The following is a 19164-nucleotide window of genomic DNA, read 5'->3' on the forward strand; positions in this document are numbered from 1 at the left end:
TAAAAGCAACTGCACTGCGCTGAGCTTTTCTGTTCATGCTAGGAGCTGAACTTAGGCCTTCATGCTCCTGCACCAGCCCTCTACTGTCAAACCACCTTTCTGTACTGTGTAGCATTTGCTACCGTGCCTAAGCTCCAGGAATGGACCACACTACCAGCCCCCACCCAGAGAATATTGGATCCGTGGATGAAAAACACAGACACACATAGACACACACAGACACACAGAGTTGGTCCATTTCAACTTACTTTATTAGCTCAACTGCTGGGCACCTCCAATCTAGCTCAGCTAGAGTGCCCTTCCCAATACCATAGTACCATAAATTTAGTACCATAAATCTCCACTCAATTTCAGTTGCTCAGCCACCTTCAGTCCCAGCTCGATATCCCCAAACTCCCACTTGTAGAAGCAAGCGGTCACTCTACCCCAAGATCTCTCCTGGCTGGTTGGCTTTTCTCCTTCTGAAGCATGCCAAACCCTCCCTACTCCTCTCCTTGCATCTGCTAGCTTGCCTGAGGGGCCCTGGAAGTCCCTCCTATCCTTCCACCCAGCAACTGGCATCTTTATTGATAGTTCAAGAACCAACTGGGGAACAGGACCTTTGCATCAGAACCACCCCTATTCCTCTCTATCACTTAGTTAAAACATTCAACTGAAATACATTTATTTATGTGCTGATTGTTTTTTGTCAACTTGACACATGCTACAGTCAACTGGGAAAAGGGAGCATCAATTGAGAAACTGTCCCTATCTGGTTGGCCTGTGGTCTACCCTTCTGTGGGCAGAGCCATCTCTGGGCATATGGGCCCAGGCTATAGAGTACAGGCAGCTAGCTGAGCAGCCAGAAAACCAAGCCAAGAAGCAGCATCTTTGTGGTCTCTGCCTCAGTTCCTGCCTCCAAGGTCCTTCTTCCAGTTCCTGACTTGACTTCCGTCAATGTTGGGTTGTATCCTATAAAGTAAATAAAACCTTACATCCTGAGTTGTTTTTGTTGAGTGTTGTCTCATACTATAACAGAAAAGCAGCTACAACCATATACATTAAATTGAAATATATGCACATACATGTTATATACATATACACATACACATATACATAGTGTGTGTGTGTGTGTGTGTGTGTGTGTGTGTGTGTGTGTAATTACAACCTGTGGTTCAAGACCTCTTTGGTGTCAAATGATCCTTCACAGGGATTGCCTAAGACCATCAAAAACACAGATATTTACAGATTATGATTCACAACAATAGCAAAATTACAGGATCAGCAATGCCCTCCATCTGCCACATTAGGAACAAAGGTTAGCTACTTGTCTATGAAAGGATAGTGTTCATTTAATTTTCATAATTATGATTACTGAAGAGAACTTACTTATCTAAAATATGAAGGTAAAGACAATTGGTAGTATTTTGGGAATTTTAATTTTTCATATATGCCTATACTCACAGGGAGGAGAAGCTTCAGTCAGTGTTTGGGAATCTGAAGGAAGGTATACAGAAATTCTTCATATTATTTTTGCAAGTTATCTGTTAAAGTGAGAGCTATTTCAAAATAAAGGTCTTTAAATGCAAGATAAAACATTTTATTAGTGTAAACAGTTTTGATTGAGACTTGATAAAACACAGAGCTAAAGAAAAACTATTTGTATATGATAGACTATCAAAACCTAATAACAAATGTTTTACTTGTAAGTACAAATACTGTCTCTAAGGTCTGAAATAAGACATTGCTTTGAAGGATCCAGTGAACACAACTAGGGGAGAATATGAAATTTGTATGAATGTTGGAAGATAAATATTCTTCTTATGCTAATATGATTATATACTCATAAAATCCAAAAGGCAGTCATGAAAGCCTGTCAGCATTAAAGATAGTCGATAAGTGTCTAAATGAAATCTGAATGCACAAAATAAGCATCTAACCCAGGCAGGAGTGGTGCATGCCTTTATTCTCTGCTTTTGGGAGGGAAAGGCAAGTGGATATCTGTGAGTTTGAGGCCAGCCTGGACTCCATAGCAGGTTTTGGGTTAGCCCAGCCATAGCTATATAATGGTGGTCTCAGATTCAGGAAGACTGTGTGGTTCTGAAAAGCCCTTCAGTGGTTCATTCTTTCTCTCTGTGTACTGGGGGAGGTTTCCTCTGGGGAAAGTCTCTCTGGTCTAGGATGTCTTTCTACCTCCATTCCTATCTAGGCACACCCCTGCCTTCCTGCACTCCTGCCTGAGTGTCCTGAGTGGATAGCCCATGGAACCTACAGTCGGTCTCCAAGTCAGAAGTGCTGACTGTTAGACAGTTTTCTCTGCTGCCTGCAGCGTGAGGTGTGTTAAAGAAGGTATTAGTGAATTGGAAAGGGCCATGGCATGCTTCCCCTTCTGCACGGGCCTCTGCATGACTGTGGATACTCTACAGCTCCCCTCTCCCTCAGTTAGAGACCCCCTAAGGAGACTGTCTCCCAGGGTACACAAGAGTGTCAAAACCCACACACTCACACATGCATGAGCCTCCACTCACACCCGCACAGCCGCACACTCATCAGGCCCATGCTCATCCATATTTTTACACCTGCTGGAACCTTCAGACCTCCCCTTGCTCTATACGTTAGGAGGCTGGACTCTGTATGACATCACTAACTCCTTGTCTTCTTCTTCCCAGGTTGGTACCATCTGGCAGGACAAGAGCTGATTTCTAAAATTCCATGTTGCAGAGACAGAGAGATATGGAGTCAGATATGAGCCCTGAAAGAGGAAGACTTTAAAAAGCTCTCAACACGACCCTGTAAGCTGACTCCATGCTCAGCCAGACTGGAGAAGGCAAACAGTATGATTTTAGCTGCCATTGAATGCAGCCACACAGTGAAAATGGCCAAGGCACACTCATGGCATCTTCTCACACGCCTGCACGAATGTGCACATGCATGTGCCTGTGAGTGCATGCTCATTGCTAATGGTGCTTTTCTTCCTGGCCAGCCTGTGGCTTCCTTCCAACTGGGATGAGGGCCATTGCCTTCTATGCTCAGTGCGGTCTGGCCAACAATCATGTGTTTCTCAGTGTCAACAGTAGTGGCTCCCTAAATGTTCCCTCTAGTTACCAGGATGGCGGCAGCTTCCAAATACCAACAAATGCTTCAGGAAGATTGCTGGAGGGTGTTCCCGTGGAGAGCTCGCTGGCTATCACTACGATTGCATTGATAATTGGCTCTGGCCTGTTGCCTATACTTTTAGAATGTCTTCGTGTGTAAGCGATATCTTTAAATGTTATTCAATAACTCTATTAGCTATTAATATGATACGGCCAGTAATCGAGACAGAGTCCTATGGATTTTTAAAATCATCTTTAGCACAATTACTGGGAGAATTACCCCTAATCTATTTTTCTATACACTAGACTCTTAATTCCCCACCTCCACTCCCCAAGTATTTGCTGTTTGGGTCTCACCCAGGTAATTTCTGCTCCACCAGTCTGTCCTGGACACTTCGCTAGGCCACATTCTTTTGGTTGGTCACATGTAATGGAGACCTTCTGTTCTTTCCGTCTTCTTTCTCTTTTTCCTCTTTCCTTCCTTCCTTCTCTTTCTCTCCTACCTGTCACCCCCAGCCCAGGAGCTGGAACATCATCTACCTCTATTTTTTCCAAGTAATTTTCTGTGGCCACTTTTATTTAACCAATAGTTTTAAATTGGGAAGTAAGGTTTACACAATAAAGGTTGGTATGTGTATGATATGGTCATTGGGGTTCACTAGATCTTGGGGTTCAGAACTTAGCATTTGTATACCTAGCACTAGACCAACCCCCAACATTCATGCCCATGGATGTGTTGTCTGACAAGAAAGGAACTGGAGCAGCAGCTTCCTTTGCACCCAGTCTGTGTCAGGGTCGTTGGACAGTTCTCTTTAGATGACCACATGATCCAGCCATGCCATCAAGGTGTTGGAAGGAACTCCTCTGTATGGCCCAGAAACAGGTATAGAGAGCATACACAACTTGTCTATAGATAGCTGCATCCAAGTAGGATCTGAACACCACGTGGCAAGGTCCCTGGACACTTCAGCTATGAAAGAACTTGAGTGCCAGCAGGAGAAAACTAGAAAACTGGCTGCAAATGCCTTGTGAGAGAAATGGATCCTGCCATGTGTCATGTAAATAATTAAGTGTGTTGTATAGTTTTTGTTACTGTAATGAAATGCTTGAACTATTTGGTATGTAGAAAAGAGGTATCTCTGCCTCATGGTTTTGGAGTTCCCGGGCTACAGTCAGCGGGGCCTGTGTTTTGGGGCTTACGACAAGGTAGTGTACGGTGGCAGAAATTCATGGTGGGACAAAAAAATCACTCAATTCATGGGGCCAGTGTTCTGAGACTTCTTCAAGGGCACTCCTCCAATAATGTAGCCTTTCCACTGGGCTCCATCTCTTCAAGGCTCCACTATGTCCTTCTAACACCATCCTGAGGACCAAGCTTTTACCACATGGGCTTTGAGGATATTAGGATCTAAACTGTAGCAGCGGTTGTCTGCAACCCTGCCCGATAGAACGTGGCTGATGGTTGACACCTAATAAGGTTCTCCACAGTGACAAAATCCACAGGACATTGTGGTGCTTAATCTTCATGGTCAACTTGCCTCGGGTTAGAATCCGGGTATGTCTGTGAAGGTGTTCCCTGCAGAGGGATGGCCAACCTTGACTGTGGCTAGGGTTGTTTCACAGGCTGGGTCCAAGACCAAACAAACGACCAAGGCAGCTGAGAACCATCCTTCATCTCTTTGCTTCCTGACTGCAGGTATGAAGTGACCATATGTCTCACCCTCCTGCTGTTAGGCTTTTCTTGCTATGGTGGACTGTATTCCCCTGAAACATGAACCTCAACAATAAGCCCTTCCTCCTTTAAGTTACCTCTTGTCAGGAATTTGGTTGTAGCAATGAGAAAAGAAACCAATATAGGTTTCTCTCTCTTCCTTCCTTCCTTCCTTCCTTCCTTCCTTCCTTCCTTCCTTCCTTCCTTCCTTCCTTCCTTCCTTCCTTCCTTCCTCTCTCTCTCTCCTTCCTTCTGTTCATCTATCTATCAATCATCTGTCTATTTTTCTATTTGTATCAACTATTTATAAATCATAACTATATTTGCCATATATCACATACCCAATTACTGGTCCATCTGTCTGAGGAGATTTGTTATACCAACTACCTCACCTGAGTTAAGAACTACCATAGTCTGCCTCTGCAAGTAGAGACCAGAAGAGTGGATGAAAGTGATTTAGCCTTTGTCTTATAACTTAAGGAAGCCGTACAAAGTTGGACGTTGGGGTATCAGAGTAGCAGGTGTGTGGGAATGGCTAATGTCCTAAGCCCTTGAGTCAGAATGTCCAAGACCTGGAAGCACAGATGATTCTGAGCAGGAGAAGTTGGTTTTCCAAGCTTGGACAATGAGATAAAATCCATCCTTATTTGGCTTTTAGTTCTCCCTGGGATGTTAAGTGGTAGGATGAAACTCAGTCACAGTAGAACGGACGCTTCCCAGTCTGCTGACCAAAATGTTACTATTCTCTGGAAATACCTTAGACACACGCACAAATAATAGGTATATGTAGACTCTATCTCAAGGAAAAGAGAAATACTAGTCTATCTTTAATATCTGCGAGGGTTAGTGTTGTTCATCAACGTGATGGAATCTGGGGTCAACTAGAAGACAACTGCTGGAAATACCTATAGATTGTTTTAATTAGCATAATCTACACAGTACTGGTTTTGCAGGCATAAAATGTATAAACTTTATGGAGTCAGGTAGTTTTGCTCCGTGGTTTCACAGAACATCTAAGGCCACATTACAGGGTTGAAATCCCTGCAAATGAGGCCCTGATAGGCCACTGTGTGAAGCTGTGAAGGTGAACCCTAAGTTTCAGTGGATTCCCCGGGGGTTTTGGGGATCACAATACAGGCAGTCTACTGAGGAAAATTGCAGGCACAAAGTGGTACCAACCTAAGAAAGTGATTATGTATAGGTGTGTGTCAGGCAGCAGAAATGGAGGAGTCTGGCTACCCGATCTCTTTGGAACCCAGAAGATTCTGTCAGGAGACTCAGATACTGGATATGGAACTGTAGTGTTTGGTCATTGTGCTCTTAGATTTTGGTCTTGGTTTGGCATGATTATTCCTTGCTGGACTGGTGTCTTCCTTTCTGTGCCATGGTGTATCGGAAGTATGTGACTCAAAGTTAACACAGTACCTTGAGTCTTAGATAAGACCTGAACTTGCTAAAAATGCAGGAATCACTAAAGCACATGACACCGTACAAAGTTCGACTGACTGTATTTATGTGTTATGAAATGGTCATGAGATTAATGGAGGGTAAACGGCAGAAGGTCATAGCTTATGGGGTTGACAAAGAATGGTTAGCATTGACTGTCAACTTTATAGAATCTGAAGTCATCTAACAGACAAGCCACCAGCAGCCTTGTTCATGAATTATTATCTGGATTTGGTTGACTGAAGTGGGACAACTTATTCTAAGAGTGGGTAGAGCCATCCTATGTGCTGGCTGAGCAGGGGCATATATCATCCCCTGCTTCTTGACTGTGGATACAGTGTGGCCAGCCATCTCAAGCTCCTGAAACCAGGACTCACCTGACTTATGCACTGTGCCCTCAAACTGTGAACCAGAATAAACGCTACATTTCTTAAGTCAGTGAGAAAAGCAATCAGTACTTATTACTTTGTCATCTCCGTGACAAAATATCTCCCCAAATTTTGTTAACTTTCCCAAAGAGTGCCACCGACTAGGATGTAAGCACATGATATGTGAGCCTATGGAGGCACACCTGATACTCAAGCCATGAGATTGCCTAATGTGTCTTTGATAAAGGAATGAGGAAAGGAAGGAGGGAGGCAGGAGACCTATGGATGTCTCTGCTGTTGGGTACTTTGTGTGACATCTTGGTATCATCACACAGACAAGTAGCAGCGGGGAGGGCAGAGCACATGGTATCTCAGGAGTTTTGAACATTTATTTTCATGAATGCAGTGACGTTGCTGCTCAGCACGCTCACCTGATAAGAAAAGGTGTGGGTTTTTCATCAGTGTTTGTCTGAAAGTGAGATAGGGCGATGCTGACAACACACACTACAGAGAACATGCTGGAAAGCAGCTCCTTTGAGATAACTGGAGATTACAGCTTCCCAGCAGCATAGACCTTCTGCTACCTGATAAAACTAACAAAACTGCGGGCCTCGTTGATAGAACTGTTCCCTGCTGCAGGAGCACCACAGAACTTTGTCCAGACAAAACAGATAAGCACGCAGCTCTGGGTGAAGTGAAGTACTAATGCTCATCCAGGGTGTGGAATCTGAGGAACATCCATGCTCTGGCTGGAGGGATGCTGTCCTCAGTAAGAGCTGCACATCTAGCTGGGAGGCCTGGCCTTACTTTCATTTGCAGTATGTGTACTATCATCGTGACTGTAGCGCCTTATTTTTTTTTCTGCGGTTCTAGTCCTTACTACTCAACGTCTATACCATATGGGAGAAGGGACCCCCACCTCTGATTATAGAAGACAGCCTATGGCTCAGGTCTAGCCATTGAGAACATTGCATTCTCCTGCACAGAAATCAGTTTAGGAGAAGTTACACTGCAGAATAGGGACCAGTAAGATTCTTTGTCTTGGAAAGTCATGGGAACTAATAGGGGACAGTCACTAGCTGTATAGAAAGTCAGCCTCATACTTGGATCTTTGAAGGTACTGGTGGCCACCTCTGTCACCCTTTGCAGATACATTGGCTGAATAAGTGCTAAGGAGAAGAGATGGCCCAAGAGGTAACAGAAAGTCCTGAAGCTTTGCTACCACCTGGATTTACCCAGAGACACAAGCAGACGCCTTTGCCCAAGGGAAGAAGGACCAACACAGCCTGAACAATGACACCTCGGTTCCCTCGATGTTCCTCATGGTCACATGTCTAAGTGAATCCCTTGTATCCTAGGCAGTCTGGAGCTTCTATTAGAAGAGTCAAGCCATTCTCCCTGTCAGACCTTGAGTCTCCTTGAGATTCTTCTTCTGACGAGTTGTCCCTTTGTGTTGGAGGCTTTGGACGGTCCTTTGAGGACATCCTTTCCCCCATGACAGTGGCCTGTCTAGTCACTCCTGTCTCTGTGCTCTCACAGACCTCACCAAGCCTTCTCCTCAACCTAATTGTCACTCATGAGTCTCCACCCCCTCATTCTGTGAGCTCCTGAAAGGCAGGGATCGCATCTTACAACTGGAACCAGGCCCAGCCCTCCAGTCAGACATTTGGATGCACAGCGAGGGACCAGGAGAGGTCCATCAGGCCCAACTTAAGAATTGAGACTTTCTCCTAAGAGCAATGAGAGCCTTTGAAGTGCTTATGAAGGAAGAAGCCAGGCCTAGCCTGAGGTAGGACTCCCTGGTGAGCCTCTCCCTAGGCTTCCCAGGAGGAAGTCTCCACAGCTGAGGCCCATTCTCACTTTTTGAACTGAGTTTTCTGAGGTTTCTCAGGCTTTCCCCTCTTCTCTCTGGTGGGGCTGCTAAGTGTGGGCCTTTTTAAAGGGAGGCTCCATCCCACTGTAGAGTCTGCAGGGATCTCTGTGTCCCAAAGGCTTTCTACCCCCTGCTGGGATCCTATGCTGGCCCTTTGATGTTCCCATTATAACTTCTGCTTGGAAAGTATCCACTGAATACCTTGGCCCTTAGCCCTGTGCTGGGCCTGAGGCTTGCGCTCATTGAGTGGAGATGGCCAGAAGTGAGGAAGGTTTAGATCCTACTCTAAACAGGTGTCCCTGTTCATTCAGAGCTCCTACTGCAGAGTGGATGTAGGGCAAAACTGTGTCCCACACGGGGCCACACAGAAGGAGAAATAAGGAGGCCTTGTGACCGGGGTGGTTCTAAGAAAAGGATTTCTCAGAATCCCACCAGTCCTTTGCTGAGCTTCAAGAGGTAAAAGACGACCAGAGGCATGGTTTTCTAATGGCTGCCTTTTTGGAGACTTGCAGGCTGGCTGCCCAAACGACAGAATGGATCTCCCCTTCTTACTCCATGACTGACCCTCTTACAGCTGTAGCAATGAGATTAATGAAGACTCAGAGCCATGGAGCAGAAGCCGTGGCCCTTTTCAGATAAACACCCAATTTTCTAAGTTGATAGAACTTGACATTATAACTCACTCTATTATAACATAGTGTAGCAACAGGTCCTGTGGGCATCTGGTTACTATTATTACTTTATGTGTATGGGTGTTTTGTTTCCATATATATATATATATATATATGTATATATATATATATATATATATATATATATATATATGCACCGTGTTCATGCCTGGTAGCTGCAGAGACCAGGAAAGGGCATTGGATCCCCTGGGACTTGAGCTACAGACCATTGTGAACTGCCAGGTAGGTGCTGAAAACTGAACCTGGGCCCTCTGTAAGTGCAGCAAGTGCTTTTAGCTGCCTAGTCACCCCCCACACATGTGCTTTAAAGAATATGTTAAGTATGTATAGTTGATTTTAAAATTCACACTTGGTTATATTGCCAGGCATTACTAGGCAGTGACATGCAGTGGCATTGTGTCTTTTGATATGAAAGAACAAGATGTAAAAGCGTAAGAATGGATTTCAGCTTGGAAAAGGGCCATGAATACACATCGCTGGAGCACGTGAGGTGAGGGAACAATGACATGATTTTGAAAGCCTATGTTGTGTCTCGAGGGCAAGGTGTACACGAGAGCCCACTGTGAACTGAGGAGAAAAGAGGAAGTGTCTGCTCCATTTCCTGTTTAATCTGAACAACCCGTTCTGGGGAAGCCTGACCATCATCCAAGAGGAGTCGCCTTTGCTGTAAAAAATGAGAAGAATCACTGCAAAAAAACGGAAACTAAAAAGAGTAGAAAAAGAAGAAAGGAGAAAATGGGCTTCCCCAAGCCTCTGAGAGTCTCTCACCACATTGGAGGAAGACATTAACAGATGACAAGAAAAAACACTCCGATTTGTTTTGGGTTAACTAGAAAAAGCCCAGGACTGTATACAAATCTAGAGTTCAAAAAACCCAACCAACTGCCTGCAGGGACCAGGATGCTGGCGTGCAAGAAGGGAGCTGGGCCTAGTGGGGACTGTCAGGGGCTGAGACAGCAGGCTCTTCTGAGGTCAGCTGTCCCTAGATCACGCTCAGTGATGCTCTGTGCACACACCAGAGCTTATGATTAGTTTCAGTGTCCCCCAGTTTAAGTTCTAGGCGTGAAGGAAGGCTAAACTGACACCCGAATCATTTGCCAGAAACAAAATAGTTGTGAAGCATCTTCATTTGATATTGATTGGAGACCAAAAGAAGCAGGGCCTCAGACAGGGATTGAAGATGGGACATTTATTTGGATGGTCATTTCAGGAATGTCTGGCAGGGAAGTAAGGGGGCTTGTCAGCTAGAAAAAAAAATCCCTGATCAAAACACCTAAGGGCAGTGGTTCTCAACCTTCCCAGTGCTTCAACCCTTTTATATGGTGACCCACAGCCATAAAATTATTCCAATGCTGCTTCATAAGCTTCAAACTATAATTTTCTACTGTTATGAATCATAGTATAAATATCTGATATGTGGCCTCCAAAGGGATCCCAACCTACAGGTTGAGAACAAGTGCCTTAGGGGAAGAAAGATTTGGTTAGTGGTTTCAAAAGTTTTATTGTATTAAGGTAGAGGTTGTGGTAGAGAGAACAGCTCACATCATAGTAGGAGTGGGGGGGGATGTAAGTGATCCTTTTGGGGCACAGCTAGAGATATGCATTGCTAACTTCCTAGGTACTTCCCAATCCAAGCAAGTTGACAGGATTATCCGTAGAGGGGAGACAGGGAAGGGAAGGGGATGTTAACTGGTGTGCAAAGGAATATGGTATGTCTGGGAACTGGGAACTCTAGGAGACCCATAGGCTCAGAGTTGTTCACCGGAGCAGGGAAGAAGTTCTCTGGCTAAGAACTGCTCCTCCAGGGCTCAGTGTGCATCTCTGATGAGAGGAGGCAGCAGTAGTGAGTTTGGCTGAGCCACTAACAATGTCCTTGACTGAAGTTCAATGTCATGGACTGATCCCAGAAGCCAGATAGACTAGTTTTCTATTGCTTTGAGAAAAACCAAAACCAAATTCACCTTGGAGAAGAAAGGGTTGGTTTGACTTCTATGTCCAGAGCAGATGCGTTGGGGAGGGAAGTCAGGGCAGGAACTCAAGGCAGGTACTCGGAGGTAGGAACTGAAGCAGAGGCCATAGAGGAACACTGTTTAGTGGTTTGCTCCCTATGGCTTGCTCAGCCTGATTTCTTATAAATCCAGGACCACCAGTCCAGAGGTGCATTGTCTATAGAGGGCTGGTTTCTTCCATATTAATAGTCATTAGTCAAGAAAACTCCCCCTAGGGCTTGCCTATAGGGCCATTCTCCACTGAAATTGTCTTTTTCCAGATGACCCTGACCTGTTCCAAGCTGACAAAGAAACTGACCAGCCTCAGTAGGAATCCTGGAATAGTGCATTTCTTCTTAGGCACATAGGAAAAGCTTCTAAACTAAAACTTTCCACTGGCCAGCCCTTGTCTAGTGAGTTCCAGCAAGCCCTAGAGCCAGGAGTCAGGCAAGCAGGCCCATTTCTTCTGTAACGTTCTGGCTGAAAACTCATTCTCCAAATGGCTGGCTTTCTGTAGGCATCACTGTTTCTCAGTAGTAGTGCATCCGAATATGGCGGGGCGAGACCTCACTAGCTGACTGCACAAGGTCAGGCAAATCCCTACCTGCCACTAAACCTCCGTTTCCCTATCTCAACCAGCTCCATTAGAAACTGTAATTCTGACTGTGGGTTTTAGATTTTAGGAGAGAACCATATACTAACTGGGATTGTGCTAGACCTCAAGAACCTTCTGGAAATAGTAGAAGTGTGGAGTCAGAATGTTGCAAAGGAACACTTGTTCTTCTTACTTGCAGAAGTTCCTTGAATAGACAGACTGTGGGAAACCCTGCCACCTGAGAGGGAAGGCAGAAGGCAGACCATTTGATCCCGGGCTCCTCTTCTAAGTAAGTGTTAGCCAGAAGCTACTTCGGCCCACAATGTCATAAAGGAAGTCAGCAGCCTGCACCCCACTGCTGCCTGTCACTTCTTGGCCTTTGAACAACAGCTAGTGATGGATAGGGCATGCTTCATGCTTCGCTCCTGTTAGTGGGTACCAGGAGACCTTGCCCACTCTGCCCCTCTGCATCCCTGCCTTTAATCAAGGCCTCCGAGGTAATTGCTCTGCGGATGAACAGCATGCAGCCTAGTGTGCAACTAACAATTAGTTTAGAGACCATGATCTATAAATTTTGAGGTGAGGCAAAGAGGATTTGGGGCATGTGGGCTATCGTTTCTAATGAAGAAGAATCACACACCGGAAGGGATCCCGAGCATTATTGAGGCAGCTTAATATCATCCCGCCATGATTTGTAGGCCTCCGTAATGCCGCGTGACCGTGGGGAGGGAAAGCAAACGGGTGTGTGTGTGGGGGGGGCGAGTTGTTGTTGTTTGTGTTTCAAGAAACAAAACCCTCTCTCCCTGCTCACGATTTACGACATGTGGGCTGCCATCTGTACAAACCCCAGCAATCTTCCGTCACTGTCTCCACGGCTCTGTAAACAAGGCCTAACGGGGTGGGACACCATGGAATGTCGTCCTATTTATTGTTTATAAAAATAAACGGGCTGGCCGGAGACGTATGTGAGTCGTTTCATGGAGCAGCTGCATAAGCAAGGGTCCGAGCGAGTGTGGAGCTGGGAAGTCGGAGGGTGAGCCATCTGACCAGACCTGGGAGAGGCTCTCATCACAGGACCACTTCGAGAGATGAAAGGAACAGAGCAAGCAGGGGGCAGGCCCGGAAAGAGCCAGATTCAATTCAAGCCAGGTCCCGACTCTCTCTCCTTGGTCAGATCTCTAGGTTAACATTTGGAGAGCTGGTCTGGAGAAAGCATCTCCCCGTGGCATAAGGCACACAGGTTGCCCGGGGGACCACTTTATACTTTTAGGGGAAAATAGAGCCAAGTAGGATGTGAAGTTCACCAAAGATTCCCCAGGAGCTGCTGTTTGAAAAGCGCTCTCTCTCTCTCTCTCTCTCTCTCTCTCTCTCTCTCTCTCTCTCTCTCTCTCTCTCTCTCTCTCTCTCTCTCTCTCTCTCTCTCTCTCTCCTTTGCATGGACTGAGACAGCAGGACACAGTGGCATGTCCTCTGGGTGTAAGGGCTGCTGATTGACTTTCTAGCTCTCTAGCTGCAAGCCAGAAGCTGCCCTAAACCCTTTCATCTCCTTATTAGCTGAAGTATAATACACATTTGTCTCTGAGGCCAAATGACAAGGCAGAAGGTCATGATTTGAATGGTCCTCAAAAATAGGAGGTGGAGCTGGGCAGGAGGATGACCATAGCTGATAACAATTAAATATTTCAATACAGTCATGAGGTTTCAATGTTCTCAACACAAAGAACCAGTGAATACCCAGAGGATGGCCGTATAACTGCTGTAATCTGATCCTCGCATACTGGATACACATGTTAAAATGTCTCACTTATGTCCCTTAAATACCAAGAAATACTATATGACAATCACAAAGAAAAATATTCTAAAACCCAGAAGATGTTCTCATTTTTTTTTAAAACGAGAAAATGGAGTCCTGGCGAGCAAACAATGAACAAGACAGGGCTGAAGCTAGACCCTTCCCAAGAAGTCCTTGATTCTTGGTCCATGGGTCTCAGCTCTTTACAGTCGGTTGTCCAACCAGAAGCCTGGTAGATCTTCCCATGGGGTCATTGTCCTACTTAATGCCAATATGCAGAGTTCTTGTGCTACAGGACACAGTGCCTGCTGGTGTCCCCAACTTCTTACAGGAACTCTGACTGGACCCCATGTGCTGTAGGCAAAATGACCTTCCTTCTGTCCCTGGACTGTGCAGATTGCTACCTCAGGGCCTTCACACTCCCTGTTGTTCCTCCATCTGGAATTCCTGGACTCTTTTTTTTTTTTTTTTTTTTGCATGAAAGAAAGGCGATTTTATTAAAAAGAAAAACAACAAAAGGGAGATGGGACCAGAGCATAGGTTAGTCCATCCACAGAGCAGAGGTTAGTCCATCAGGGCCTTCAGCATCCTGGTGGTGATCTTGTCTTTCTCAATTACGTGGACGATGACGCCCATGCCCGACACAGCATCCCGGTCCACCGCGTTCAGCATGGCTTGAGAAATGGTTTCAAACAGGTGTTCTGGATTCATGTTGGGCTCCCAGAGAGACTCACACATTCCATACATTGGTTCGGAGCAGGTACCACTGACTACAAAGTCATCAGTCACCATGGGACAGCCAATGAGGTCCAGAGAGCAAATGAAGGGCTTGAAGGTCTTCAGGTCCAGGCCAGCAATGACAGGTTCTGTGTAGTAGGGATGAAACTGCTTCTCATACAGGAGGTTGGCCACCATGCTCATGAGGGTGTAAGGCTTGATCTGCCGACCTTCTTTCAGCTCATACAGGTTCAGTAGGAACTTGAGACGTTGGGCAACTGTCTGGACGTCAGTGGCCAGGCCGGCCAGGCCTACGTAGAGCCTGTCACCGATGGGAAAGATCTTCTGGAAGTCTGTGGTCACCATCTGGGCCTGGATCCCGAAACGCCTGTCTGCAGCGATGGCCACACAGTTCTTTTCCTTCATGGCCATGACGGCCCCTCCATTATAGGACATAATAGACATGATTGCGCTGGAGTGGAAGCCCGATCCCCCGAATTTCTGGACTCTTATAAGTGGCACATCCTTCAGTCTCTGCTTGAATACCATTGCCTTGGGGAAGGCTCCCATGACCACTCACCTCACCAGCACAGCACCCTTCTCCCTCAAGTCACTTTCAAGCTCAGGAACCAGTCTTGCTGGATTTTGCCTCTGGTCATATTTCACAATTGGAAATGAACTGATACAGTTATCTAATTACAGTCTGTCCTTGCTCTTGATGTTCTTATTTTCAGTGAGGAAGTTCTCTCTCATTGTCCTCAGAACTTCCAGGGCTCAAGCTTGGGTTTAGCATTCATTTTGCTGTTTAGAACTGGTCTCACTATTCAGTCAGGGGTAGTGGTTCACCATTATTAATGACTGAAGAAGACTTCATCCTCAGGGTGAAAGGCAAGCAACAGAGAAGGCATCAAGCCTTCTTGGAGGATGCTCTTAAAATTGTGACTAGAATATATATATATATATATATATATATATATACACACACATATATATATTACATGTGTATATATATGTATGTGTATTCTATACTATATGCTATATACCTATATTCACATGGATCTTAGTGTATCTATATATCTATATATGTATATGTATGCAGTATATACATATATTCTGTACATATTTAAATCTATCTATATACATATATTCACATAGATCGTAGTGGAACAATCTGGGCCTGACTTCTGAGACTTTTGGTCTACTTTATTATAATCCTGGCATTTTGTACTCACAACTAGAAACCTACCTTCCATCAACCAGATGCTATTGGAAATGACCAGATGTGGGGTTTGTTTGTTTGTTTGTTTTTTAAGATAATATATTTCCAATGGGTTCTTCTCTTCAGAGAGGTTTACTGAGGCTAGGAAGGAGCTGGCGAGACCAGAGCCTGGTGAGGTTGTTTAGGACATGAGTCACACCCAGCCAGGGAGTGAGTGAACCCTCAAGCCACCTGTCTACCCATCCCCATCATTCCTGATCTCACCATGAGGCAGCCTTAGCCAGCACTGCTTAGATAGCAGGGACCACTGAGGGGAGAAATAACCAGCAACCATTGCACCAGCACTCAGCTATGAGCTTGGGCTGTGTCCAGACAGTTGCACCTGGCCAGCCAAGAGGGCCTCTCCAGAAAGCAGATTGTAGTTCCAGGACTAAGGAGAGGGCAAAAGTCCTGTGGTGGGAGTCACTTCATTAAGTTCCTGGGATAGCAGTGTGACTCTGTAAAAGAGAGCAGCGTGAGAGATGATATGGGGTGAACACAAAAATTCTCATGACACAGACATGGCTAGCTCTGTCTTATAGGTAACCTGTTCCTTCTCTGTATTTTGAAGGGAGCAGGGAGTGTACATACCACGTAGTGTGTGTGTGTGTGTGTGTGTGTGTGTGTGTGTGTGTTTGGAGGTCAGAGAACAACTTCTTGGGAGTTGGTTTTCTCTCCTCCCACCTTGGTTTTGTTTGTTTGTTTGTTTGTTTGTTTTGAAGCAGAATTTTCTTGTTTCTGCCCTTGTGCTAGACACATGAACCTCTGGCTGTCTCTTTTGCCTCCACAGGTGCCCCCTCCTCTGTGGTGAGCCTCAGGCACCCAGCACAGACCTTGATGTACACTTCTCTGCTCTGTGTGCTCAGAACAGGGCCAGGTCCTTGCTCTGCCTCCTTCATCCCTGCTCTCCTCCTTCACCCCCACTCTCCTCCTTCATCCCCACTCTTCTCCTTCATCCCTGCTCTCCTCCTTCATCCCCACTCTCCTCCTTCATCCCTACTCTCCTCCTTCATCTCTGCTCTCCTCCTTCATCCCTGCTCTCCTCCTTCATCCCCACTCTCCTCCTTCATCCCCACTCTCCTCCTTCATCCCCACTCTCCTCCTTGATCCCCACTCTCCTTCTTCATCCCTGCTCTCCTCCTTCATCCCCACTCTCCTCCTTCATCCCCACTCTCCTCCTTCATCCCCACTCTCCTTCTTCATCCCTGCTCTCCTCCTTCATCCCCACTCTCCTCCTTCATCCCTACTCTCCTCCTTCATCCCTACTCTCCTTCTTCATCCCTGCTCTCCTCCTTCATCCCCACTCTCCTCCTTCATCCCCACTCTCCTTCTTCATCCCTGCTCTCCTCCTTCATCCCCACTCTCCTCCTTCATCCCCACTCTCCTCCTTCATCCCTGCTCTCCTCCTTCATCCCTACTCTCCTTCTTCATCCCCACTCTCCTCCTTCATCCCCACTCTCCTCCTTCATCCCCACTCTCCTCCTTCATCCCCACTCTCCTCCTTCATCCCTGCTCTCCTCCTTCACCCCCACTCTCCTCCTTCATCCCCACTCTCCTCCTTCATCCCCGCTCTCCTCCTTCATCCCCACTCTCCTCCTTCATCCCCACTCTCCTCCTTCATCCCCGCTCTCCTCCTTCATCTCCACTCTCCTCCTTCATCCCCACTCTCCTCCTTCATCCCCACTCTCCTCCTTCATCCCCGCTCTCCTCCTTCATCTCCACTCTCCTCCTTCATCCCAACTCTCCTCCTTCATCCCTGCTCTCCTCCTTCATCCCCACTCTCCTCCTTCATCCCTGCTCTCCTCATTCATCCCTACTCTCCTCCTTCATCCATGCTCTCCTCCTTCATCCCCACTCTCCTCCTTCATCCCCACTCTCCTCCTTCATCCCCACTCTCCTCCTTCATCCCTGCTCTCCTCCTTCATCCCTACTCTCCTCCTTCATCCCTGCTCTCCTCCTTCATCCCTGCTCTCCTTCTTCATCCCCACTCTCCTCCTTCATCCCTGCTCCCCTTTCCACTTCTGCTCTGCTCCTGACATGCAATGGCATCTACCTGATCAGCTTCCCCTCCATGTCCGGGATCCACTCCCAGATGCCATACGTGCTCCCAGTTTCAAACATGTCTGGGACTTGCTGTCGTCCTGAGGGAGTTCTTCCTATGCTTGGCACTCTGAGTCTGAGAGTTACTTCATCAGTATGGAGGAGAGAAGAAAACAATCAGATTCCTTCCATTACTCTGAGTTGGAAATCTCTTTAAGATGGCATCTATCGTTGGTTCTTACACTGCAACAGGCATGCGTAAATGTTGTAGCTCCCTTGTCTTGCTCAGGATAGATTCTTAGTGGACACATGACTTCACCCAGGCATTCCCATGGGGCTGCCAAGAAAGAGGATGAAGAGTACAGGGAGGAGAGCATCTGAGAGGGATTCCCCTCCTACATCTTCACCATGAGCATCTCAGGGTGGGATCCACCTACGCAGCCTAGGAAGAGCTGCAGCTCACTCCTGCAGTGCTCAGGGAGTTGTCCCCATCCGCACGAGGACCCATCCACTAAGCTTGAGGGTTGGCCTCTGCTGTGGACAAGGTGAGAGGGGTGGACCCTTTCAGATGCAGAGCCTAGTATTTGCTTTATTTTGGGAGTGGCTCTCAGAAGGAATTGATGTGGTTTTCAAGTGACCCCAGCTGCTTATAAGATCAAGAATTGCTCCGGCCATTCTCTCTGGCAATCTCCTCTCCTGTGTCTCTATTACTACAATGTGTCTACCAGGAGGTCCTCATCGGAGCTTAGACTGTGCTGGGGACACTCTCTTGAACTACCAAACTGTGAACTAAATAAATCTTCTTTCTTCATATATTGTCCAGCCTTGGGTGTTTTGTCATGGCTGAGTAGAGTCATACTTTATGAAAACATTTTTTTTTTTGGTCTTCTATGGAATCTCCCTGTATAGGTGAAACAGAGAAATCGTATCTTTTTTTTTTTGAATAGTCTATTCCTATAATATTTCTCCAAATTAGTGTCTCATTTAATCCGTATACCAACTCAAGGGGAATAGCTTGAGTAATAACCCTGGTCACCTATGTGGGGTGGGGCAGGAGTCCACAGGCTACACACACTGTAAGTGGCACAGGGAGAATGTGCATGTAAGCCTTCAGAAGATCACCATTGGCCTTCAGACGATCCTTCTGGAGGACAGGTGGTATTTACTCTTCAGGTACTTTCTGAACGTAAGAAGAATCCTGCGGACCTCCCTTATAATCTGTATAGTACATTAGCAGCTCTGACTGCTCTCGTGTTACACACAAGGGTTTGACGGAAGGAGCATAGGGAGAAATCCATTCTTTAAATTGTCCACACACTTACTGTTTTAGCAGCACACATGCTAGAGAGTTGGTTTACAGTACTGCATTAGAGCTTATGACCATACTCTATGGTTTGCTGTACACATTGCTCTGCGTTTTATATGTATCTTAAGTCATTTAGGCGACTGTAACAAAATACCTTAGTCTGGAAAAGTAATGAAGGACAGAAACATTATAGCTCACAGTTGCAGAAGCCGAGCAGTTCAGACTTTAGGTGTTGACAGATTTTATTTCTGATAAGGGTTTGCTCTCTGCTCCCTAGATGGTACACTGATACTGTGTGTCATGA

The 19164-nt window shown here is 46.1% G+C and overlaps 1 pseudogene; it reads right to left on the bottom strand.

The window, feature by feature from the left end:
* On the bottom strand, positions 14019–14750 carry Gm5356 (predicted pseudogene 5356; annotated as a pseudogene).

This window comes from Mus musculus, chromosome 8, assembly GCF_000001635.26.
Source record: "Mus musculus strain C57BL/6J chromosome 8, GRCm38.p6 C57BL/6J".
Lineage (NCBI taxonomy): Eukaryota > Metazoa > Chordata > Mammalia > Rodentia > Muridae > Mus > Mus musculus.